Source organism: Macaca fascicularis, chromosome 1 (genome assembly GCF_037993035.2).
Source record: "Macaca fascicularis isolate 582-1 chromosome 1, T2T-MFA8v1.1".
NCBI classification, from domain to species: Eukaryota; Metazoa; Chordata; class Mammalia; order Primates; family Cercopithecidae; genus Macaca; species Macaca fascicularis.
Window position 1 is genome coordinate 61,070,310 of NC_088375.1, and position 27,774 is coordinate 61,098,083.

At 43.1% G+C, this 27,774-nt stretch overlaps 1 long non-coding RNA gene across 1 annotated transcript; it reads right to left on the reverse strand.

Moving 5' to 3' along the window:
• On the reverse strand, nt 1-27,461 carry LOC141409732 (uncharacterized). The gene is made up of 2 exons (XR_012431693.1): nt 27,139-27,461; nt 1-9,373 (listed from the first exon to the last, which is right to left on the reverse strand). It is a non-coding gene; the product is annotated as an uncharacterized lncRNA (long non-coding RNA).
• Between the last annotated feature and the right edge of the window lie 313 nt (nt 27,462-27,774).

The window sequence follows — 27,774 nt, forward strand, 5'->3', positions numbered from 1 at the left end:
TTTTCTTTTTTTTTTTTTTTTGGAATTGCATTTTATCCCTTTACCTCAACGTCAAGGACTCCCTTCAGCATTTCTTGTAGGTCAGGACTAGTGGTGATAGACTCCCTCAAATTTTATTTATCTGGGAAAGTTGTAATTTCATCTTTGTTTTTGAAGGACAGTTTTGTTGGATCTAGCATTCTTGGTTGGCAGGTTTTTTCTTCCAGCACAGGCATATCTCATTTTATTGCACTTTGTTTTATTGTGCTTCACAGATGTTACATTTTATACAAATTGAAGGTGTGTGGCAACCCTGTGTCAAGCAAATCTTTTGGCACCATTTTTCTAACAGCACATGCTTACTTTGTGTCTCTGCGTCACATTTTGATAATTCTTAAAACATTTCAAACTTTATTATTAGTAGTAGCATATCTGTTATTGTGATCTGTGATCAGTGATCTTTGATGTTACTATTGTAATTGTTTTGGGGTGCCATGAAAAGACAGCAAACTTAATTGATCCATCTTGTGTGTGTTCTAATTCCTCCACCAACTGGCTGTTCCCCATTTCTCTTTTCCTCGGGCCTCCTTATTCCCTGAGACATGAAAACATTGAAATTAGGTCAATTGATAATCTTACAATAGTAGCCTCTAAGTGTTCTAGTGAAAGGAAGAGTCATATGTCTCTTGCTTTAAATAAAATGCTAGAAATGATTAAGTTTAGTGAGGAAGACATGTCAAAGGCTGAGATGGGCTAAAAGCTGGTCCTCTTGTACCAAACAGTCAAGTTTTAAATGCAGAGAAAAATTTCTCGAAGAAAATTAAAAGTGCTACTCCAGTGAACACACAAATATGAAAGCAAAATCACTTTATTGCTGATATGGAGAAAGTTTGAGTGGTCTGAACAGATGCTCAAACCAGCCATGACATTCCCAAAGCCAAAGCCTAATTCAGAACAAGGCTAACTCTCTTCTTACTATGGAGGAAGGCTAAGAGAGGTCAGGAAGCTGCAGAAGAAGAGTTTGAAGCTAGCAGAAGTTGGTTCATGAGGTTTAGGGGAAGAAGCCATCTCCATAACATAAAAGTGCAAGGTGCAACAGCAAGTGTTGATGTAGAAGCTGCAGCAAGTTATCCAGAACATCTAGCTAAGATCATTGATGAAGGTGGCTACACTAAACAACAACTTTTCAATGTAGATAAAACAGGCTTCTATTGAAAGGAGATGCCATCTGGGACTTTCATAGTTAGAGAGGAGAAGTCAATGCCTGGCTTCAAAGCTTCAAAAGACAGGGTGACTCTCTTGTTAAGGGCTAATGCAGCTGGTGGCTTTAAGTTGAAGCCAATGCTCATTTACCATTTTGGAAATTCTAGAGTCTTTAAGAATTACGCTAAATCTGCTCCAGATGTGCTCTATAAATAGAACAACAAAGCCCGAACGACAGGACATCTACTTACAGCACAGTTTACTGAATATTTTAAGCCCACTCTTGAGACATGCTACTCAGAAAAAAAGATGCATTTCAAAATATTATTGCTCATTGACAATAAGCCTGGTCACCCAAGAGTTCCGATGGAGATGTACAAGGAGATGAATGTTCTTTTCATGCCCACTAGCACAACATCCATTCTGCAGCTCATGGATCAAGAAATAATTTCAATTTTCAAGTCTTATTATTTAAGAAATAAATTTTTTTAGGCTATAGCTGCCATAGATAATGATTCTTCTGATGAACCCGGGCAAAGTAAATGCAAATCTTCTGGAAAGGATTCACCATTCTTGATGCCATTAAGAACATTTGTGATTCATGAGAGCTTAGAATATCAACATTAACAGGAGTTTGGAAAACGTTGTTTTCAACCTCATGAATGACTGTGAGGAACTTAAGACTTCATTGGAGGAAGTGACTTCATATGTGGAAATAGCAAGATAACTGGAATTAGAAGTGGATCCTGAAGATCTAACTGAACTACTGTAAACTCATTTTAAAACCTGAATGTGGACATGAGTTCCCTATGGCTCCAGAGCTATCTTTTTGGTTGTGAAGTGAGGGTCAACCACGATTATCACTTTAAGGTGGATAATGATGAAAATGAGCACCAGCTATCTTTAATAAAGGTCAGTTTAGGGGCTGGTGCAAAGGATGAATTGCACATTTTTGAAGCAGAGGCAATGAATTATGAAGGCAGTCCAGTTAAAGTGACACTGTCACTTTGAAAATGTCTATACAGCCAATGGTTTCCTTTGGGGGCTTTGAAATCACACCAACAGTGGTCTTATGGCTGAAGTGTGATTCAGGGCCAGTGCATATTAGTGGACAACACTTAGGAGTAAGATGCGGAGTCAGAAGATGAAGAGGAGGAGGATGTGAAACTCTTAAGCATATCTGGAAAGCAGTCTGCCCCTGGAGGTGGTAGCAAGTTTCCACAGAAAAAAGTAAAACTTGCTGCTGATGCAAATGATGATGATGATGAAGATGATGATGATTATTTTGATGATAAGGAAACTGAAGAAAAAGTGCCAGTGAAGAAATCTATATGAGATACTCCAACCAAAAATGCACAGAAGTTAAATCAGAATGGAAAGGACTCAAAACCATCATCAACACCAAGATCAAAAGGAAAAGAATCCTTCAAAAAACAGAAAAAAAACTCCTAAAACACCAAAAGGGCCTAGTTCTGTAGAAGACATTAAAGCAAAAATATGGGTCCCCATTCCAAGATGGCTGAATAGGAACAGCTCTGGTCTGCAGCTCCCAGCGGGATCAATGCAGAAGATGGTGATTTCTGCGTTTTCAACTGAGGTACCTGGTTCATCTCATTGGGACTGGTTGGACAGTGGGTGCAGCCCACGGAGGGTGAACGAAAGCAGGGCGAGGCATTGCCTCACTCAGGAAGTGCAAGGGGTCAGGGGATTTCCCTTTCCTAGCTGAGGGAAGCCGTGACAGACTGTACCTGGAAAATCGGGACACTCCCGCCCAATTACTGTGCTTTTCCAATGGTCTTAGCAAATGGCACACCAGGAGATTATATCCCATGCCTGGCTCAGTGAGTCCCACACCCATGGAGCCTTGCTCACTGCTAGCACAGCATTCTGAAATTGGCCTGTGAGTCAGCAGCCTGGCAGGGGGAGGGGCATCCACCATTGCTGAGGCTTGGGTAGGTAGACAAAGTGGCCAGGGAAGCTGGTACTGGGCAGAGCCCACCACAGCTCTGCAAGGCCTGCTGCCTCTGTAGAGCCCATCCCTGGGGGCAAGGCATAGCTGAACAAAAGGCAGCAGAAACTTCTGCAGACTTAAATGTCCCTATCTGACAGCTCTGAAGAGAGCAGTGGTTCTCCCAGCATGGTGTTTGAGCTCTGAGAATGGACAGACTGCCTCCTGAAGTGGGTCCCTGACCCCCATGTAGCCTAACTGGGAGACACCTCCCTGTAGGGGCCAACTGACACCTCATACAGGAGGGTGCCCCTCTGGAATGAAGCTTCCAGGGGAAGGATCAGGCAGCAATAATTGCTGTTCTGCAATATGCTGTTCCACAGCCTCCACTGGTGATACCCAGGCAAACAGGGTCTGGAGTGGATCCCCAGCAAACTCCAACAGACCTGCAGCTGAGGGACCTGACTCTTAGAAGGAAAACTAACAAACAGAAAGGAATAGCATCAACATCAACAGAAAAGACTTCCACATCAAAACCCCATCTGTAGGTCACCAGCATCAAAGACCAAAGGTAGATAAAACCACAAAGATGGGGAGAAACCAGAGCAGAAAAGCTGAAAATTCTACAAACCAGAGCACCTCTTCTCCAAAGGATCACAGCTCCTCACCAGCAACAGAAAAAGGCTGGGTGGAGAATGACTTTGATGAGCTGACAGAAGTAGGTTTCAGAAGGTCGGCAATAACAAACTTCTCTGAGCTAAAGGGGGATATTCAGAGCCATTGGAAGGAAGCTAAAAACATTGAAAAAAGATTAGACAAATGGCTAACTAGAATAAACAGTGTAGAGAAGAGCTTAAAAGACCTGATGGAGCTGAAAACCATGGCACGAGAACTACATGATGCATGCAAAAGCTTCAATAGCCGGTTTGATCAAGTGGAAGAAAGGGTATCAGTGATTGAAGATCAAATTAATGAAATTAAGTGAGAGGAGAAGTTTAGAGAAAAAAGAGTAAAAAGAAATGAACAAAGCCTCCAAGAAACGTGGGACTATGTGAAAAGGCCAAATCTATGTTTGATCGGTGTTTCTGAAAGTGATGGGGAGAATGGAACCAAGTTGGAAAACACTCTTCAGGGTATTATCCAGGAGAACTTCCCCAACCTAGCAAGGCAAGCCAACATTCAAATTCAGGAAATACAAAGAATACCACAAAGATACTCCTCTAGAAGAGCAACCCCAAGACACAAAATTGTCAGATTCACCAAGGTTGAAATGAAGGAAAAAGTGTTAAGCACAGCCAGAGAGAAAGGTTGGGTTACCCACAAATGGAAGCCCATCAGACTAACAGCAGATCTCTTGGCAGAAACTCTACAAGCCAGAAGAGAGTGGGGGCCAATATTCAGCATTGATAAAGAAAAGAATTTTCAACCCAGAATTTCATATCCAGCCAAACTAAGTTTCATAAATGAAGGAGAAATAAAATCCTTTACGGAAAAGCAAATGCTGAGAGATTTTGTCACCACCAGGCCTGCCTTACAAGAGCTCCTGAAAGAAGCACTAAAGATAGAAAGGAACAACCAGGACCAGCGACTGCAAAAACATGCCAAATTGTAAAGACCATCCTTGTTAGCAAGAAACTGCATCAACTAACAGGCAAAATAACCAGCTAACGTCATAATGACAGGATCAGATTCACACATAAGAGTATTAACTTTAAATGTAAATGGGCTAAATGCTCCCATTAAAAGACACAGACTGGCAAACTGGATAAAGAGTCAAGACCTGTTAGTGTGCAGTATTCAGGAGACCCATCTCATGAGCAGAGACACACATAGGCTCAAAATAAAGGGATGGAGGAAGATCTACCAAGCAAATGGAAAGCAAAAAAAAAAAGCAGGGGTTGCAATCCTAGTCTCTGGTAAAACAGACTTTAAACCAACAAAGGTCAAAAGAGACAAAGAAGGCTGTTACGTAATGGTAAAGGGATCAATTCAACAAGAAGAGCTAACTATCCTAAATACATATGCACTCAATACAGGAGCACAGAGATTCATAAAGCAAGTTCTTAGAGACCTACAAAGAGACTTAGACTCCCACACAATAATAATGGGAGACTTTAACACCCCACTGTCAACATTAGACAGATCAATGAGACAGAAGGTTAACAAGGATATGCAGGACTTGAACTCAGCTCTGTACCAAGCATACCTCATAGACATCTACAGAACTCTCCACCCCAAATCAAGAGAATATACATTCTTCTCAACACCACATTGCACTTAAATGGACCACATAGTTGGAAGTAAAGCACTTCTCAGCAAATGTAAAAGAATAGAAATCACAACAAACTGTCTCTCAAACCACAGTGCAATCAAATTAGAACTTAGGATTAAGAAACTCACTCAAAACTGCACAACTAAATGGGAAATGAACAACTTGCTCCTGAATGACTACTGGGTAAATAACAAAATGAAGGCAGAAATAAAGATATTCTTTGAAACCAATGAGAACAAAGACACAACGTACCATAATCTCTGGGACACATTTAAAGCAGTGTGTAGAGGGAAATTTATAGCACTAAAAGCCAACAAGAGAAAGCAGGAAAAATCTAAAATCAATACCCTAACATCACAATTAAAAGAACTAGAGAAACAAGAGCAAACAAATTCAAAAGCTAGCAGAAGGCAAGAAATAACTAAGATCAGAGCAGAACTGAAGGAGATAGAGACACAAAAAATCCTTCAAAAAATCAATGAATCCAGGAGCTGATTTACTGAAAAGATCAACAAAATTGATAGACTGCTAGCAAGACTAATAAAGAAGAAAAGAGAGAAGAATCAAATAGATACAATAAAAAATGATAAAGGGGATACCACCACTTATCCCACAGAAATACAAACTACCATCAGAGAATACTATAAACACCTTTATGCAAATAAACTGGAAAATCTAGAAGAAGTGGATAAATTCCTGGACACATACACCCTCCCAAGACTAAACCAGGAAGAAGTTGAACCTCTGAATAGACCAATAACAGGCTCTGAAATTGAGGCAATAATTAATAGCCTACCAACCAAAAAAAGTCTAGGACTTGGACGGATTCACAGCCGAATTCTACCAGAGGAGTTGATACCATTTCTTCTGAAACTATTCCAATCAATAGAAAAAGAGGGAATCCTCCCTAACTCATTTTATGAGTCCAGCGTCATCCTGATACCAAAGCCTGGCAGAGACACAACAAAAAAAAGAGAGCTTTAGACCAATATCCCTGATCAACATTGGTGCAAAAATCCTCAATAAAACACTGGCAAACCGAATCCAGCAGCACATCAAAAAGCTTATCCACCATGATCAAGTCAGCTTCATCCCTGGGATGCAAGGCTGGTTCAACATACTCAAATCTGTAAACATAATCCACCACATAAAGAGAACCAAGGACAAAAACCACATGATTATCTCAATAGATGCAGAAAAGGCCTTTGACAAAATTCAACAGCTCTTCATGCTAAAAATTCTCAATAAACTAGGTATTGATGTAACATATCTCAAAATAATAAGAGCTATTTATGACAAACCCACAGCCAATATCATACTGAATGGGCAAAAACTGGAAGCACTCCCTTTGAAAACTGGCACAAGACAGGGATGCCCTCTCTCACCACTCCTGTTCAAGATGGTGTTGGACGTTCTGGCCAGGGCAATCAGGCAAGAGAAAGAAATAAAGGGTATTCATTTAGGAAAAGAGGAAGTCAAATTGTCCCTGTTTGCAGATGACATGATTGCATATTTAGAAAACCCCATTATCTCAGCCCAAAATCTCCTTAAGCTGATAAGCAACTTCAGCAATATCTCAGGATACAAAATCAATATGCAAAAATCACAAGCATTCCTATACACCAATAAGAGACAGCAAGCCAAGTCATGAGTGAACTCCCATTCACAATTGCTTCAAAGAGAATAAAATACCTAGGAATCCAACTTACAAGGGATGTGAAGGACCTCTTCAAGGAGAAACACAAACCACTGCTCAATGAAATAAAAGAGGACACAAACAAATGGAAGAACATTCCATGCTCATGGATAGGAAGAATCAATATAGTGAAAATGGCCATACTGCCCAAGGTAATTTATAGATTCAATGACATCCCCATCAAGCTACCAATGACTTTCTTCACAGAATTGGAAAAACCTACTTTAAAGTTCATATGGAACCAAAAAGTACCCACATTGCCAAGACAATTCTAAGCAAAAAGAACAAAGCTGGAGGCATCACACTACCTGACTTCAAACTATGCTACAAGGCTACAGTAACAAAAACAGCATGGTATTGGTACCAAAACAGAGAGATAGACCAATGGAACGGAACGGAGCCCTCAGAAATAACACCACACAGCTACAACCATCTTTGACAAACCTGACAAAAACAAGCAATGGGAAAGGATTCCCCCATTTAATAAATGGTGCTGAGAAAACTGGCTAGCCATAGGTACAAAGCTGAAACTGGATCCCTTCCTTGCTCCTTATACAAAAATTAATTCAAGATTGATTAAAGACTGCCAAGACCAGCTAGGCTGGGGAGACCCTAACCCAGTGGCACTAGAGGAATTAAAGACACACACATAGAAATATAGAGGTGTGGAGTGGGAAATCAGGGGTCCCACAGCCTTCAGAGCTGAGAGCCTTGAATAGAGATTTACCCATGTATTTATTAACAGTAAACCCATGATAAGCATTGTTTGTATAGATTATAGATTAACTAAAAGTATTCCTTACAGGAAACAAAGGGATAGGCCAAAATAAAGGGATGGGTTTGGCTAGTTATCTGCAGCAGCAGCATGTCCTTAAGGCACAGATTGCTCATGCTATTGTTTGTGGTTTAAGAATGCCTTTAAGCGATTTTCTGCCCTGGATGGGTCAAGTGTTCCTTGCCCTCATTCTGGTAAACCCACAACCTTCCAGCTTGGGTGTCATAACCATCATGAACATGTCAGAGAGCTGCAGAGATTTTGTTTATGGCCAGTTTTGGGGCCAGTTTATGGCCAGATTTTGAGGGGGTCTGTTCCCAACATGTCCCCCTTCTTTGATTTGCAAAGTGATAAAAGAAAAGGCAACTTTGTCACGGTGAGCTACTTCTTGCAGGAGTCAGGATCTGCATCTGCAGACTATACAAAGACAAACAACACAGATTAAAAGCACAATTATTATTGAAACCACAGAGCTTCCAAGTGTTTCTATCCATTTTAATGGATTACTAGCTGCTAATCTGTCTGCAGCTTCCTCAAGCACTCCAGTTCCTGGCATTAATGTCAGGTGTTCCTGGGATGTTTTAAATATTTGTTCTTTAATTTTGCAATATCCAAAAACAAGCTTGTAGAGTGTCCTTCTAGATGCTTTTTTATTCTTTCCCAAATTTGGTCTTATTAAGAGTTATTAACAGTTTCCACAAATCCTTACGTTTAGCTCCTATGAAGGGTCATATCATTTGAGGCTGAGGTGCCACTATACTGCCATGGTTCCAGATAATAGGAACTTTTGCCGTACTTATTATTTCTACCATCTGACCATTTTGTTCAGACCAGCTGAACCTAGTGTGGCCATGGCAGGCAGACTAAGAGGTGCAATTCAAGCTAAACATCCCCTTAGGGGTCCAATCAATAATGATTCCATAGGAATCGTTGAGCAGCACCTCTGCCTATTCTGCAATGCAATCTTCCTAAAGAAGTATGTTCATTTTTTCTAACTGGGTCCAATCCTGTTTACAAACAGGTTTTTGAGGGCAGTATACCTCAATTATAGGAGCAGATTTATTATGGCAAATACTGAGATCGGAAAGCATGTGTAACTGTGTCATAGGGTGATTACAGCCCGGGATTGTTGCCAGCCAAGATTGATAAATATGCCCAATAAGTATAATTCTTCTCTGTGTCAGCCCTTGTTGAAGGAATACTCACTGCAGTGGTGATCATCGCTATCATAGCTACCATTAAATTACTCATTGTGACTGGTTGTCCTGCTTTCCCTAGGTTTTCTTCCGCCATCAGTGACAGCATCTTGATCTGTCCCCAGGTGGGTGGCTGTGTTCAACAAGTGTTGCTTGTGACAGTTGGGGTCCTCATCAGCATCAATCTCGACATGGCTGCAACTGAGGGGTCCTTGCAATCCTCCTGGAATCTCTTCCTCAGCATTTGGCTCATGATAAGGTTTCAGGTGTCTTGATGGTATCCAAATCACCTGTTGATTCAGTCCTGGAAAAACACAAGCATAACCTCTACCCCAAGTTATTATTTTACCTATTTCCTAACTTTTTGTCATTGGATCTTTCCACCAAATCAGTTGTTCTGCTTCTGTCTTTGCAGTTGGTTTCTGTAGATACTGTTCAGCTGCTGATAACATCTGGCCTTTGGGCAGGCTTGAAAAATTTAAAGTTAATAATGCTAGATTCAATTGTGTATCTGCTGTCCCATAATCCCTGCTTCTCCCCTTTTTTTGTTTTTGTTGCCAGTTATTCATCTGTATGAAATGACAACTGAGCATTTTTAATTAACTGTGTGGAATGAACCACGTATGAAGAATCAGAAATCACATTAATAGGCATATTAAAAGCAGTCAATAGTTCAATTACAGCTACAAGCTCCGCTTTTCAACTGAAGTAGAGGGCGTCTGGAAAACTTTATCTTTTGATCCAGAATAAGAAGCTTTACCATTACTAGACCCATCTGTGAAACAATGAAAATGCTTAGCAGGCTGCAGGTTGTTTACTGCAGGAATTGTAAGTGCAAACCATTCTCAGTCTTGATCAGCTAAAGGGATAGTAAAGAAACAGTCTTTTACATCTATGACTAGTAAAGGCCAATTTTTTGGAATTATAGCAGGAGAAGGCAATCCTGGCTGTAATGCTCCCACAGGTTGTATAACTGAATTGATGATTCTTAAGTCAGTTAACATTCTCCATTTACCTGACTTTTTCTTAATTACGAAAACTGGAGGATTCCAAGGGGAAAATGTTGGAGCTACATGCCCATTTTCTAATTGTTCTGTAACTAATTCCTCTAAAGCCTTCAGTTTCTCTTTACTTAGCGGCCATTGTTCTATCCAAATTGGCTTATCTGTTAACCATTTTAAAGGTATAGATTCTGGAGACTTAACAATGGCCACCATCAAAAATGATATCCTAAACCTTGGCATGAACTTTGTCTCTCCCCTTGAAGCAGTTCCTTTAAACCTTGCAAATTTTTTCCTAGTCCCATACCAGGGACATACCCCATTTCATGCATCATATGTTGACTTTGAGGGCTATATAATTGTTCTGGAATTAGAACTTGTGCTCCCCATTGTTGTAATAAATCTCTCCCCCATAAATTTATAGTTACAGATGTTATAATTGGTTGAATAGTCCCAGGTTGTCTATTGGGCCCTTCACAATGCAAAATATAACTACTTTGATATACTTCAGGGGCTTTACCAACTCCAACTATGTTAAATTGAGTGGGTTGAATTGGCCATGTGGACAGCCAGTGTAGTAGAGAAATGACTTAAATGTCCACTCCTGTATCTACCAAACCTTTAAATTTCTTTCCCTGAATAGTTATTTCACAGGTAGGATGTTTATCAGTAATTTGATTCACCCAATAAGCTGCTTTACCTTGTTTATTTGTGCTTCCAAATCTTCCTGTTCATTTAATTTCACTTTTCCCCTTTCCCACATATGACACAATCAGGAGTTGTGCTGTGCGCTTTCCTGGCTCTGCTTTCCAGGGAACAGAAATAGACATAATAATGTCAATTTCCCAACTGTAATCTGAATCAATGACTCCTGTATGTATCTGTACCCCTTTTACGTTTAAACTAGACCTTCCTGGAAGTAATACTATCATCCCTGCTGGCAAGGGTCCACAGATTCCTGTTGGTGTTGGGAACAGGCCCCCCAAAATCTGCTCATAAACTGACCCCAAAACTGGCCATAAACAAAATCTCTGCAGCATTGTGACATGTTCGTGATGGCCGTAACGCCCGCTGAAGGGTTGTGGGTTTACCAGAATGAGGGCAAGGAACACCTGCACCGCCCAGGGTGGAAAACCACTTAAAGGCATTCTTAAGCCACAAACAATAGCATGAGCGATCTGTGCCTTAAGGACATGCTCCTGCTGCAGTTAACTAGCCCAACCTATTCCTTTAATTTGGCCCATCTCTTCATTTCCTATAAGGGATACTTCTAGTTGATTTAATATCTAGAGAAACAATGCTAATGACTGGCTTGCTGTTAATAAATACATGGGTAAATCTCTGTTTGGGGCTTTCAGCTCTGAAGGCTGTGAGACCCCTGATTTCCCACTTCACACCTCTATATTTCTGTGTGTGTCTCTTTAATTCCTCTAGCGCCACTGGGTTAGGGTCTCCCTGACCAAGCTAGACTCGGCATGTTGGGACCTTTTGCGGGAGTTCCCCAGGCAGAAGGCTCACAGCTTTTGTGCAGCATAAATTTACTGCAGCACTACCGGCTGTGGTGGGCGACAGATATTGTACAGGGGTGAAGGAATCGCCTGAGCCGGAAATGCCCCAGTTTGGAATGGGGCCTGACACAGGCCCCTCATGGCATTTCCCGAAATTGGGATCCCTTCTTTATCAAACTTAGAGTGACACTGGTTAGCCCAATGTTTTCCTTTTTTACATATTGGACATATTTCAGACTCAGCAGTTTTCTTTTCTCCCCTATCTGGCAGCCTGACTCTCTGATTTTTTCCACATTCTTTTTTAGTATGAATAGCTTGTTTAAATTCTTTGAGTAATTTAAAAGGAAAAGGCTCAAATGTAGCTCTAATAGTTCCCCGTTGATCTTGGGGGTGTACCCTAACAGGGAACTGACAAGCCTCTAAATCACCCTCTCGTCTAGCTTGCTGAATTCCTGCCTTCTTCAAAAGAAGACATTTATGCAGCCAATAGACACATGAAACAATGCTCATCATCACTGGTCATCAGAGAAATGTATATCAAAACCACAATGAGATACCATCTCACACCAGTTAGAATGGTAATCATTAAAAAGTCAGGAAACAACAGATGCTGGAGAGGTTGTGGAGAAATAGGAACGCTTTTACACTGTTAGTGGGAGTGTAAACTAGTTCAACCATTGTGGGAGACAGTGTGGTGATTCCTCAAGGATCTAGAACTAGAAATACCATTTGACCCAGTGATCCCATTACTGGGTATATACCCAAAAGATTAGAAATCATGCTATTATAAAGACACATGCACACGTATGTTTATTGTGGCACTATTCACAATAGCAAAGACTTGGAACCAACCAAATGTCCATCAATGATAGACTGGATTAAGAAAATGTGGCACATATACACCGTGGAATACTATGCAGCCATAAAAAGGATGAGTTCATGTCCTTTGCAGGGACATGGAGGAAGCTGGAAACCATCATTCTGAGCAAACAATCACAAGGACAGAAAACCAAACACTGTATGTTCTCACTCATAGGTGGGAATTGAGCAATGAGAACACCTGGACAAAGGGTGGGGGAACATCACACACGGGGGCCTGTTGTGGGATGGGGGGCTGGGGGAGGGATAGCATTCAGAGAAATACCTAATGTAAATGGCAAGTTAATGGGTGCAGCAAACCAACATGGCACATGTGTACCTATGTAACAAACCTGCACATTGTGCACATGTACCTTAGAACTTAAAGTATAATAATAAAAAAAAAAAGCAAAAATGCAAGCAGGTATAGAAAAAGGTGGTTCTCTTCCCAAAGTGGAAGCCAAGCTCATCAATTATGTGAAGAATTGCTTCTGGATGACTGACCAGGATGTTATTTAAGATCTCTGGCAGTGGAGGAAGTCTCTTTAAGAAAATAGTTTAAACAATTTGTTAAAAAATTTTCACCTTATTTCATTTCTGTGACAGTTGATATCTGACTATCCTTTTTATAATGTAAAGTGAGAACACTCCCTCCTGTGTTTGATAACTGTTGTCCAGATTCCATTGCCAAGAATGTGTTGTCCAAAATGCCCGTTCAGTTTTTAAAGATGGAACTCCACCCTTTGCTTGGTTTTAAGGATACTTCATCCATTCAGGTTTTTGTTTTTTTTTTAATACTGAGTTTTATTTCACGTGTATATTTTTGTATTCCCACCATTTCCATATCTGACCAATGCTATTCTATGTCCTATCATAACATTCCATACATACTTAAAACCACCACCCTGATCAGTCAGCAACCATAAACATCAGTGCAAAACTCATCAGCAAAAAGATTACAACTTGCTGAAGACTCAGACAATCATTAGCATTTTTAGCGATAAAGTATTTTAAATTAAGTTAAGGTATATACATTGATGTTTTCGACATACTGCTATGGTACACTCAATAGACTACAGTATAGTGTAAACACAACTTTTATATGCACTGGGAAACCAGAAAATTTGTGTGTCTTACTTTACTGTGATATTTGCTACATTGTGGTGATCTGGAACCAAATCTGCACTATCTTCAAGATATGCTTGTATTTTATTTTGCTTTTTATTATTCAGTTTGATATATTTTAAAATGTCTCCTGTCATTGGTTTTTGGACCTGTGTTTTATTTAGTACTGTGTTGTTTAATTTCCAAATACCTAGAAATTTTTTAGCTACATTGCTATTGGTTTCTATTTAATTATGTCACTGCATGAGAACATACTCTGTATGATTTCAGTCATTTGAAACTTATTGATTCTTATTTTATGAACCAGTACATAGTCTATTTTGATTAATGCTCCATGTGTACTTGAGGAAAAAATGGTATTCTGTAATTGTTCTATAAATGAAAACTAGGTCAGTGGGCTTATAGTATTGCTTAAGTCTTCTGTGTCATACTGATTTTCTGTTAACTTGTTTTGTTAACTACAGACAGCCAGATCCTGAAAATTTCTCCACTTATGATTGTAGCAGTTTCTATATATCTTTTTGCTTTATCTATTTTTTTATTCAGGTATTTTGAAGCTTTATTATGAGGTGTATAAACATTTAAGATTGTTAAAAGTTCTCAAAAACTTTGGCCTTTTTATTATTACAGAACATACTGTTAGGGACTAAATCTGTCCACCCCAAATTCATATATTGAAACCCTAACCCCCATTATGATGGTATCAGGAGGTGGGGTCTGCAGGATGTAATTAGGTCATGAGGGTGGAGCCTTCATGAATGGAATTAGTGCCCTTATAAAGAAGACCCCAGAACACACACCCACTCCCTTTTTGCCATGTGAGGATACTAGGAGAAGATAGCTGTCTATGAACCAGGAAGCAGGCCCTCACAAGACACTGAACCATCCTGGACTTCCCAGCCTTCAAAACTGTGACAATGATTGTTATTTAAGCCACCCAGTCTATGCTATTTTAGTTGTTATAGCCTAAGTACACTAAGACATATGCCTCTTTGTCTCTGATGAAACTCTTTGGCTTAAAGTCTATTTTATCTGGTGTTAATGTTGCTACACTGCCTTTTAACACATTTAGGATGTGCATGGTATTTCTATTTCCACTCTTTTAACCTGTCTGTGTCTTTATGCTTAATGTGTGTTTCTATCAGCAGCATATAGTTAGATCTTGATTTGTCATCCAGTCTTACAATCACTGCTTTTTATTTGGAGCATTAGTTCATTTACATTTAATATATTTACTGATATGTTTATATCTATGTTTATTTTCTTTCTTTCTCTCTCTCTTTCTTTCTTTCTTTCTTTTCTTTTCTTTTCTTTTTTTTTTTTTTTTTTTTTTGATGGAGTCTTGCTCTGTCACCCAGGCTGGAGTGCAGGGGCACCATCTCAACTCACTGCAACCTCCACCTCCCAGGTTCAAGTGATTCTCCCACCTCAGTCTCTTGAGTAGCTGGAATTGCAGGTGCCCACCCCCATGGCCTGGCTAATTTTTGTATTTTTAGTAGGGACAGGGTTTCACTATGTTGGCCAGGCTGTTCTCAAACTCCTGGCCTCAAATGATCCACACACCTCGGCCTCCTCAGGTGCTGTTATTACAAGCGTGAGCCACTGCACCCAGCCTCTATGTTTGTTTTCTATTTGTTCTCTTCTTTTGTTCTTTCTTCTTTCCACTTTCGATTGATGTGGCTATTTCTTTGTATTCCCTTTTATCTCATCTATTAACTTTTTTAGTGTCTCTTCATCTTTTAGTAGTTGCTTGAGAGATTATGATATGCATATTAAGTTACAATAGTCCATCATCAAAAAATGTTCCTCTACTTTGTGAATGGCATAAGAACCTTGTGACACTGTGTTTACATTCAACCCCTCCCACCCTTTATGGTCTTGTCATATATTTTATATTTTATTTCTGGATGTAAATCACAAAATCTAGTGTTACTATTTTTACTTTAAATGGTTGATTGTCTCATAAAGAGATATTTTAGATGGTGGCAGGTACCTGTAAACCCAGCTGCTTAGGAGGCTGAGGTGGGAAGATCACTTGAGGCCAGGAGTATTTGAGCTCACAGGGCATTAGTATTGTGCCTGTGAAGAGCCACTGCATGCCAGCCTGGGCAACATGGCGAGATCTCTTCTTTAAAAAAATAAATAAATAGACAGATATGCTAGAGATAAGGTAGTCCTTTATATTTACCAATATATTTATCCTTTATTTCTTTTTAAAGATTCATACTTGTATCAGGCATTATAGTCCTTCAGTTTGAAGAATTTTTCTTAGCAAATCTTACAGCGTAGATTTGTTTGATATAAATATTCCAATGTTTGTATGTATGAAATATCTTTATGTCATTTTTATTTTGAAGGATATTGTCACTGAATATCGAATCCTAGGTCGAGAGTTTCTGTTTTCTTTCAGAATTTTAAGATGTCATTCCATTTGTCTCCTGGCTTCCATTGTTTCTAAAGAGAACTCAGTCATTTTTCTTAAAGTGTTTCCCCTATACGAAATGTGTCTTTTTTCTCTGACTGCTTTAAGTTTTGTTCTTTATATTTTATTTTCAACAGTATAACTATTATGAGCCTATGCTTATGGTAGTTTTCTTTTCTTTTCCTTTTTCTTTTTTGTGAGACACAGTCTTGCTCTGTTGCCCAAGCTGGAGTGTAGTGGCATGATCTTGGCTCACTGCAACCTCTACCTCCCGGGTTCAAATGATTCTTGAACTGTGGTACGCCCAGCTAATTTTTGTATTTTTAGGAGTGACAGGGTTTTACCATGTTGGCCAGGCCAGTCTCGAACTCCTGGCCTCAAGTGATTCACCCACCTCGGCCTCCCAAAGTGCTGGGATTACAAGCAGGAGCCATGTGCCTGGCCCTGAGCCTATGATAGTTTTCTTTGTATTTATTTTGCTTGGGATTTGCTGAACTTCTTAGATCTATAGGTTGATGGGTTTCATCAATTTAGAAAAATTTTCAGCTATTACCTCTTCAGATATTTCTTCTGCTCATTCTGTCTCTCCTCTCTTTTGTTATGCGATGTATGTATGTAGTATGTAATGTGATACATTTGTTAGATCACTTAATAATATCCCAGACCTTGAGCACACTTTTCCATTTCTTAACAAAGATAACAAAGGTAAAAGTTTTTTCATCTTTGTAATTTAGTTTGGACTTCCATGGACCTACCTTCAAATTCACATGTTTTCAGTCTGCTGATAAGCCCATCAAATGATTTATCTCTGATACAATATTTATAATTTCTAGCATTTTTCTTTATGCTGTATTTTAAATTTTTATTTAAAAAACTTCTCAACTTTTAATTTTTTAGAGATGGGGTCTTACTCTGTCACCAAGGCTGGAGTGCAGTGATGATCATAGCTTGCTACAGCCTCAAATTCCTGGGTTCAAGCCATCCTCCTGCCTCAGCCTCCCAAGTATTTAAGTCTACAGGTGCATGCCCCCATGCCCCACTAATTTTTTTTTTATTTTTTATAGAAATGGGGGGGTCTCACTATGTTGCCCAGGCTGGTTTCGAACTCCTGGCCTCAATAATCCTCCCACATTGGCCTCCCAAAGCATTGGGATTATAGGTGTGAGCCACCAGGGCTGTGCTCTTTTTCACAGTTTTTATGCCTCCGTTGAAATTCCCCATATGTTTGTACATATTGCCTGCATTTTCTACTAGACCCTTTAACATGCTTATAATAGTTATTTCAATGTTGCCATCTCATAATTCCAACATCTTTGCCATCTTTGGGATCTGTTTCTATTGACTATTTTCTCTCCCAATGACAGGTTAATTTGCTTTCTTCTTTGATTGGCTTATAATTTTTTTATTAAATGCCAGACATTGTGTGTAAAAGAACAGTAGAGACTGAAGTAAATACGATATATACGTAGAAAAACACACATCCCTTCCTCTGTTAGGCTTTTAGAGTGGTGGACTGAGTCAATTTGATATTGAGCTCGGACTTGTCTTGTTGCAGCTTTAGTTTGATTCTGCTTACCAATGGTTTCAAATGATTTGAGGGCAGGATGAGAACCTTTCCTTCAGCAGGGAGCAGGGAGATTCTTTTCTTTTCTTTTTTTTTAGATGGAGTCTCACTCTGTCGTCCAGGCGGAAGTACAGTGGCATGATCTTAGCTCACTGCAACCTCCACCTCCCAAGTTCAAGCAATTCTCCTGCCTTAGCCTCCTGAGTAGCTGGGATTACAGGCATGCACTACCACGCCTGGCTAATTTTGTGTTTTTAATAGAGACGGGGTTTCACTATGTTGGTCAGGTTGGTCTCAAACTCCTGACCTTGTGATCCAACCGATTTGGCCTCCCAAAGTGCTGGGATTACAGACACGAGCCACCGTGCCTGGCCTCAGAAATTTCTTTATGCTGTACAGTCCAGCTGCTAGCTTTTTGAACTGTGGGAATATGCCACCTGACTCTAAAGATTGGCTGCTAGCTTTTGGATCTTCGGGAAGATTTTTTTTGCTATGCAATCCAACCCCTGACCTTCTGTGCTTTTGGGAGATCTCTCTCCTCCCTGATTCCTGGCCCTGGTGGTGGAGCACCAAGACAGTATATTCACTGAAAGACCAGTGTCTGTGAGCAGCTTGCTCAGTTCTCCTTTCCTGTTCCCACCTTGAGCAGACTCTGCGTGCCTTTCCCCAGAAAGGTCTTTCTCAGCTCTCCTGTCCTGTCCTTTCCCATCTCAGGCAGCCTCCGAGAGGGCCCTGTTTTTCAGAGGGTTTCTCTCAGTTCACGACCCTGTCCTCAGCAGGCCCTGTGTGTGTCCTCCTGAGGACAGAGTCTCTCGATCCTCTGCCCTCAGCCTTCACACCCTGGGAAGGTCTGTTGTGCAGCTTGGTGAGCAGGTGCAGACTCTCTTCGTGGCTGGGGCTCGTTGAGACCCTGGCCCATTATGCTAGCCCACACTGGTTTCTTTTCACCCTGATCAAGGGTGGCCTCCTTTCCCTCCTCTGAAAGTGGCTGTGGGACTCTTATCTCTTGGGAATGGCTTATTACTTTCTGGAATTTTAATTAACTTATTTTTGTTTTGCTTTGTTCTGTTTGCAGCCTCACTTCTGCTCTCTGATGGCTTCTAAAATCTATGCTGCTGTAGGTGTTCCAGCTGTCATGTGATGTTATAACGGGAGCCATGTTCTCGCAGGATTTTTTAAGTGGGAGCAGAACGCCCCCGGTTGTTTTTTTATTATGTTCGGGACATTGTGCTTGCAAAACTGTAGGAATAATTGACGCCTGGGATGATGTCATTTTCTTCCAGAGATTATTTTTATTTGCTTCTTCCAAGCCTAGCAAGCCTAGGAGTGCTGGCAGTTGGCAGTCTGGAGTAACGTTAATCCAGTTTTAAAAACTGAGGTTTTTCTGGGTCGCCCAGATGACTGGAAGCTGGACTGCAGCATGCAGGGAATAGATGACCTGTTCGTGGGATGCAGCTGTTTTGGGTTCCAATCCAAAGTATATGTCAGGGTGGGGTGTGGGGTGTTATCAGGGTCCCCACCTTGATGGGTTCTAGACTCCAATTTTTTTTTTTTTTTTTTTTTTGAGACAGAGTCTTGCTCTGTCACCCAGGCTGGAATGCAGTGGTGTGATCTTGGCTCACTGTAATCTCCGCCTCCCAGGTTCCAGCTGTTCTCCTGCCTCAGCCTCATGAGTAGCTGGGATTACAGGCATGTGCCACCACACCCGGCTAATTTTTGTATTTTTAGTAGAGACGGGGTTTCACCATGTTGGTCAGTCTGGTCTCCAACTCCTGACTAGTGATCCACCCGCCTCAGCCTCCTAAAGTGCTGGGATTACAGGCATGAGCCAACACGCAGGTGACACCAACTTTTATCCCCTAACCCCATGAGGCTCTCATGAGTAATGTTCAGCCTCTCAGCTGCCTTTTCTTGATTGGCAAATATCGTTAGGGCAAAAGTGGTACAAACGCAGACTCACCTGTCAGGACACTTGTTTTCTTCCAGATCTTGGCCCATGATTCTACTTTTATTTTTATTTTTATTTTTTTGAGACGGAATCTCGCTCTGTGGCCCAGGCTGGAGTGCAGTGGTGTGATCTTGGCTAACTGCAAGCTCCGCCTCCCGGGTTCACGCCATTCTCCTGCCTCAGCCTCCCAAGTAGCTGGGACTACAGGCACCCGCCACCACGCCCAGCTAATTTTCTGTAATTTTAGTAGAGACGGGGTTTCACCGTGTTAGCCAGGATGGTCTCGATCTCCTAACCTCGTGATCCACCCGCCTCGGCCTCCCACAGTGCTGGGATTACAGGCGTGAGCCACCGTGCCCGGCCTGCCCATGATTCTACACTATTCTGTCAGGCCTCCTATGCTTTCAAGCAAGCGTTCAACTCACCTCACTGTTGTTAGCAGGAGGGTTGGTCCAAATTAGCTAATTTGCTATTACCAGAAGCTGCCATCTCTGTATCTTAGTTGATTCTTTCAAAAACTCAATCTTCAACAGCTGAGAGCAGTATTTAAAATTTTCTCGTCTCTTATATGATTTGTGGTTTAGGCAACTTCTGAATTTTTGATATATTTCACATTATATCTTTTGAGGTAGCATTATTTAATGTCTTAAGGTTTATAATGGTTATAAACACATGGTGAATATTTTATGGCCTCTATTTCCCAGCCATTGCTTTTTTGCCTTAAATTTTACATTCTGTTTTTTGTGTAAATTTCATTTACTTTGTATATCTTTGCCTATATCACTATTTTGTAACCACTCAAAAACATTTTGCTTTAAGCCTGTGTTATAAAAACATTCACATTATCATTACTAGCATGATTTATCTACTGTAATTTTATGTTACACATTATATATATTTTATTCCTTTTTATTATTTTCTTGTCTTTTGCTATATTAATCCCTTTTTTCCTTACTCTTTCTCTCTAGGTTCTTGGGAATTTTCCATTCAGCTTTTATTCTACTAGTGGATGGATACCTTTTATTTATTTTTATCGTTTTATTTTTGAGACAGGTTCTTTCCCTGTTGCCCAGGCTGGAGTGCAGTGACTCAATTTTGGCTCACTGTAGCCTTGACTTCCTGGGCTTAAACCTCCAAGGAACCGGGACTACCAGCTTGGCACACACCACCTTGCCCGGCAAGTTATCTTTTTTGTAAAGATGAGGGGGGTAGAGGGTGGTTCTCAATATGTTGCCCAGGCTGGTCTTAAACTCCTGGGCTCAAGCAATCCTCCCACCTTGGCCTTCCAAAATGCTGGGATTACAGGGCTAAGCCACTGCACCTGGCTGATACCTTTATTTTTAAAATATCTTAACTTAAATTCCTTTTTTTTTTTTTTGAGACGGAGTCTCACTCTGTCGCCCAGGCTGGAGTGCAGTGGCGCAATTTCAGCTCACTGCAACCTTTGCCTCCCGGGTTCAAGTGATTCTCCTGTCTCAGCCTCCTGAGTAGCTGGGATTACAGGCGCACGCTGTCACGCCCGGCTACTTTTTTGTATTTTAGTAGAGACGGGGTTTCACGGTGTGGGGCAGGCTCGTCTCGAACTCCTGAGCTCAGGCAATCCGCCGCCTCGGCCTCCCAAAGTGCTGAGATTACAGGTTATGAACCACCGTGCTCCGCCTAAATTTCTTAACATCAACAATTAGACCATATCGACCAATATGTTCTAAGATATATGCATACTATTTTGCCACCTCTCATTTTTATAAATAGTATACTTTCTTTGATACCTCCCAGTTTTTGTCAAAGTAAATTGTGATAAAATAACCCCAATTTATAATCATGAAATATTTATTATATATAATTTTAATAATGATTAGCGTTGTTTCATATTATATTAATTATAATTATTTCGTTTATGTAGTTTCATTTGGTTTTATTGATTTTTTGCCTTTTATATTTTTTTCTGTTGAATTATTTATTTTGATTCGTTTCTTAGCTGGCAGGACTATGTCCTCAAGTACTATTTTTCAAAAAGGGTTTATGGAAGAGCTCTCCCACCCCCAATGGAGTTGGCTAACATCCTGTACCAGTTATCAATTTATTACCGTCTGGCTCCAAATCCACCCTTCACAGATGCCTGGAACGTTTCTCCCTTGCCTGCGGGCACAATGTTAAACTGTGTCAGTAGAGGGCGCTAGAGGACAGACAGAAGAAGAGACCTCTTGCGGTTTCTTTAAGCTTTCCTTCCTACTTGCTTTTGAGACTCTGAACCCCCGGGGGTTCTCAGCTCAGTTTCAGGGCACTTCCGCAGGCATCTTCACGGCTAGTTCTGTGGGTGTCCCACCTAGTTTCCCAGTGGTGAGTTCAGCCGCACCGTCTTGGGCGGATTGCTGGTGGGGCAAACGTCACCCAGCCAGTTTCCTGCGAAGTCCCACATGCGCACTCCCCCGGGGGCAGCTTCCCAGCAAGTTCTGCGTGAGTCCTAGGTGGCTTTGCCATGAGTTCAGCGCATCCCCTAAGAGCAACCTACGGGGGAATTTTGTGGGCACCCCAGCAGGAGGCTTCCAGCCCTCCAACCGTGGCCTGGGGTTCTCTTCCCCACAATGTTCCCTCTCTGTGGCCCGGTTCTCTCCAGGGACAACCCAGAGAACTTCACTTTCTCCAGTAAGGACTGAACCCAAGTCTCGGAGAGCCAGCCTTCTTCAAGTTCGTTCCTTCTTTTTGGATTCTCCCCCATCCCTGGGAGATCATCTGACATTCCTGTTTATTCCCACTACACCATTAATTTCTATCCTGACTGATTCACAACGCTGAGTTCTGAAGCAAGGGCAAGCTGTGGGGTGCTTCTTGCCGTCCCTACTCAAAACGGAAAAAGCTGGCCAGGCGTGGTGGCTCACGCCTGTAATCCCAGCACTTTGGGAGGCTGAGACAGGAGGATCGCTTGAGCCCAGGAGTTCAAGATCAGTCTGGACAACATAAGGAGACTCTGTCTCTACAAATATATATACACACACACATATATATATGTAAAATATATATAATATAAAATATATATATATATTTTAAATTAGCCAGGCATGGTGGTGCGTACCTATGGTCTCAGCTACTCAGGAGGCTGAGGCAGGAGGATCGCCTGAACCCTGGGGTGTTGAGGCTGTTGTGAGCCGTAATGGTGCCACTGCACTCCAGCCTGGGGCAGGGACTGAGACCCCGTCTCAAAAAATAAAAATAAAAAGAATGGAAAGAACCAATGAAATCTTGATGCTATTAACACCTCTGAATATTTTGCTGCTTTCTAGAATCCACACAAAACAGGAATCCCGCTTGCGGAGGACATGTTACAATGTCAGGGCAGTCAGACCAGTTGGAGAAGTGTGCTCTGTCCTATAAAAACGTGCTTCTTCCTGACTTCTACCCCATGTCGATGGGCCCATGATCTCCTCCTAGACCTCTCAGCTGAAATCAGTCCTGTCCCTGTCTTTGGTGTCCTTCATACCCTCTCTTGGCTGTCTCACTGCCACGGCCCTGGCTCAGGCCCTGGTCACCTTGCCTAGGGCAGTGGCTTCCCTGGGAATGCCATCTCCACTCAATACTCCTTCTGGTGCTTGAGTGCCCTGCTCAAGACCTCACCTCCCAGGAAGCTTCCTGAACAGCTTAACTCACTGTTTCTCCCTGTTCTGCCCTTTCCTATTATCTGTGCAAATCTGAAGGCACTTTCTGCTCTGTCATGTACCTGATCTTTCCTGCCAACCTAGACTGCTTTGATGAAAGCTGCATCAGATAGCAGAGGACAACACTTATTTGTATGGAAATGGCGTCCTCTGCTGATAGAAATATGGAATGACTGGAACTTTTCCCTAGCTGTGTACCGGCCCCTTACTGCCGAAAGCAGAGAGAACCAGTGATACCCAAGAAAACCCAACTGCCCTTCTCTCTGCCCACCCCAATCCCTAAGCATGTAAAATTCAATCCGCTGACTTACTTACCAGATTTCCACACCTCACTATTACACTAAGACGTTCCTGATGCTCCAGTCTCATGGATGATGGCAATCTCTGACATTAATTGGATATGCACTATATATGCCAGGCACTGGGCTAATTTCTTTATCTATATTATATTATTTAAGCCTCATAGCAACTTCGTAAAGCAGACGGTTGGGCCAGGTTCATTAAAAGCACAGCCTGGGACAGCCTGGACGGATAGTGCACAAATTCTCCTACTGGGGAAGAACCCTCAGAAGAAAGAAAAGGAAGGAGAGAGGGGTGGGGAAGGAGGGAGCCAGGCTGTGGTGTCAGCTGTGGCTGAGGCGTGGCCTGATTTCACGGGGAGCCCTGGAGCATGTGCTACCCCAGAGTTCATCTGGTCTTGAGGTCAGGGACTGGACTTTCCTGCCCCTGTATCAGACAAGCATCGGCTGCAAGCCCCAAGCAAGGCAGCCTCCATTCCCGGGGAAGTCTCTGCAGAGGGAATAACTGTGAACTGTTACCAGCCAAACCTCACAGCAGCCAGCGGGCATGGATGGAGGGTTGTACCAGACCAGTAAAGGGGGTTTGGTTGGGCACTAATAGCAACCATGGTACTGTTATTTCTACTGTACAAATGCAGAATTATAATCTTCCAGGTTTGTAGGTGCTTTATAGATTCTGAGTGTTTTCATATTCATTACCTCATTCAATGTTGCAGTAACCTTGAGAGGTAGTGATCATGATCCTCACTTTATGAACGAGAGTGGGAGGGTGGGAGACTTCCCCAGGATTGTCCGGTCGGTAAATATCTTCTCTGTTTGTAAATGGCATCTTCCCAGATACATAGCCAGCTGTCTTGGGTCCCAGTCCAGCCTCTTCCCTGTGACATTCACACTCTGGTCATTTACCAAGGCTCTTATAGCCCTTTTAACTCAGACTGAATCCAACACAGCCGTGAAGCTGGCAACCGTGAAGCTGAGACTAGGTACGAGGACACACCTCCTATCAGGTGGGGCCTTGCCTTGCCTGCCTGACACTTTGCTGGGCTCAGAATGCTTCTCCAAATTCCCCCATGGAAAGAGGACACCTGGGGCACTTCTCACCTGCTCCTGCTTCGACAGTTTCCCTTGGCAGTCTCCTTAGAGGTGTCCCAGCAAGCTAGAGTCTGTCAGAGGACATTGAGGGCCAGGCCAGAGAAGTTTAGAAAGAGTCCCAGGACTACCTGAGTGCTGCTTTCACCTGCCACAGGGGTAGCTATGCAGCCAGTCTTGTGGCAGAGGCTGGGGTTTCCTGGATCTTAGAAGTGTCACCTCTTCTACCCTCTCAGGACCCTGGGCTTTTGCACTCAAGCTGCCTCTGGATCTAGCAAAGGCCCGGAGCAATCTTTGGAATGGATGAGTTCGAAAAGCTGCATTAGAGTGGCTCCCCTCCTCCAACGCCACCTCATCAGAGTTCCAAGGGATGCGTCACACCTAAGAGCTGATGAGGTACAGCAGGAGCACACAGGGGACCCAGAAACCTCGCATTGTGTTGGGAAAGAGCTCACTGACTCAGGTGCGAATCCCCCACTCTATCACAGGGCATCTCAGTTAAGATGAGGTAGAAATGAGAGCAACAGAAAATTCACAACAGCAGCTATTGTGTTGTTATTGAGTGGCCCTTGCCCTCGTGGTTCAAGGTAGCACCTGCCTACCAAGCAGCAAAATAGAGGGAGGGACAAAGAAGAAGGAGCAGACAGCAGATGCACAACCTGTGTCTTAAGAAAAGTTCCCAGACACTGCTGCATGACGTGTCCACTTACTTCTCTTTGGCCAGAAGTCAGTCATGTGACCACACCTACCCACACAGGAGACTGGGAAATGCAGTCTTCATTCTGGGCAGCCATGTTTCCTGCCATAACTTTTCTTACCCTGATAAAACAGTAGCAAGTTATTGGAGACTAGCAGCTCCTACCAGACTAGATTGTGGCCTTGGGAAAGTCTCATGGCCTCTCTAGGCTTGGAGATAACGCTATCTTACCGCAAACAAGTTGTATTAACTGAAGTCTCCGATGCAAAGGATCTAGCACAGAGCCTGGAATATACTATACACAACCTCCCCTTCCCTGTTTCTGCCTCCAGATATTCTGGAATGTGTGGCAGTAGCTCGCATGCTCTCAAATGTGTCCACAGCACCTGCAACCTGTGTCTGAGTGCTTTGTCTCTGCAAACTCACAGGATCACGCTGAAACTTCTTACCAGAACTTCTGAACCAGACCTCAGGGTAGTAGAGTAACTCTCAGTGACATTTAAAGAAGAAATAATGCCACTATCACACAAACTATTTACCCCCTGGAGTCCATGCATTATCCCATTCCATTCCTGCACAACCCCAGGCCATAGGAACTATTATCCTGACTGACAGATTTGGAAACTGAGGTTCAGAGAGGTTAAGCAGCTTGCCCAAGGTGACATAGATAGTAACTGGCTGAACTAGGATCAGATCCCGTCTATTTGGCTCCAAGTCCTTGTCCTGTAATCATCATGGTACAGTAGTGAAGGATTTCCCTGTTTGAAGTGTCTACTCACTGCCCGTTGATGGAACCTATTGTTAAAAGATCTCAGGGAGGAGTGGGCCCATGAAGGAAGCCTTTTCCCAGGTGAGGAGAGTCAGCTGAGCTTTGGGGCCTGTGAGATGCTGATTACAGTTGTTACCAGGCAGGCAACCTAGGAAGATGCCTGGAGCCTGGAGACATGATGTGAGTCATAGCCTTGGACTTACCTGCACACTCCTCATATTGCCCCAGCCTCAAGGGCAGACCGCCAGGACCAGATGGGAGTGGGGACAGCCCTGGACCCTGGCCAACAGCTCTGAAAAGAAAAAGCTTCTTCGTAAGCTGCAGTAAATCCTTAGGGTTAATTGCAGCCTGAACGTTCATTTCAAAGACCTCACTTCCTGAATCCCAGGAGCATCCAGGAGAATGGGACCAAGGTGGCCCAGCCCAAAAAAAGCAAGACACGAACACTGTCTCAACCTGTACGTTCTCAAGGATAAAGAGGGCCCCTACTAGCAAGACAAATGGGTGGCCCCTATGATCCTGGAGGGGCTGAGTACAGGGGAAGGATGGCATAGGAGACTCCCACCAAGAAGGCAGTGATCCTGGGCTTGGGCGCCCACTCCCTGCCGGAGAACCCACCCTGGCCTGGCTTCAGGAGCCCTCCAACCTTCACTCTCAAGCCACTTGACCTCCACCTACATCCGGCACTGCTCCCTGGGGGAAGGCAGGGGTGTGACTTCTTGGTAGTCTCATCTGGCCTGTCTCCCCCAGGAGTGGGAGCTCCCCGAGGGGAGGGCTGTTGCAGGCCCCTTCTGGACCTCAGTTCCTGCAGTGGTCCCCCAGTTACGCTTCCCCACTAAGTGGCTGACAGAGCATTTGCCCAGCATCGCGATCCTTTAGCCCAGAACCCTCCCTGAGCAGGCCCAGGATATAGAAACGGTCCAGCGTTGGCCTTTGACCGGGGAGAACAGGGTGAGGGGGAGACCCAGGCGCGGACTCCTGCGGGGGTCTGGGTGGGCCCAGTGAGGTCAGTTCTGGTTCTCCAGTGAAGTAGACCAATTCCAGGGCGGCCCCCAACTTGCTGTGTGATCCTGGGACATTTGCTTAAACTCTCTGAGCCTCATCTTTCCTTCCACACGATAGGGAAACGATCTTACCTTTGGGAGAATGAGTTGAAGTAAATCACTCTGACCCCCTAGACGGAGAGGAAGGAGCGAGAGAATTTCTGCCATCCCACAGGACCCAGCACAGAGGAGGCGGCTCCCCCAGCTTATTAACCACAGACCGGGTGTGCGCGCCCAAGCTCACCGGCAGAGGGCGCCAGGCCTCCGCTTGGTGCTTGAGCCTCGAGGCCCAGAAAAGGTACCTGGTCCCCAGAGGTCTGAAATCGCCGATTGTGTTTATTCAAAGCCAGTCACCATTGCTCACCCGTCTGACTTCCTCTGGGTGTGTGTGGACGAGCGTGCGTGTGACCGCGTCTGTGCACCGGGGAAGGTGCTGTGGGTTTTGTGCTGAGCCAGGGGTGGGGCTTCTCCTGTCCGCCAGGTCCTGGGCTCCCGGCAGCGGCCGGCAGGGGCGGTGCCGATGCTGCAGGAGGGTCAGGAGCCACTGCCTCGTGCTCAGCCCTACGGGAGCCCCTCTGTGTGCCCTGCAGCGGGAAGGACCCACCAGGTAGACCACCTCCTTGGCCGATGACCCCTGCAACAGAGCCGTCTCTCCGGTGCTCCTGCTAGCCAAGTCAGTGTGAGGTCCGGACGGAGGAAGCCCTGCTTGTTTCTCTGTTCAGAGGAAAG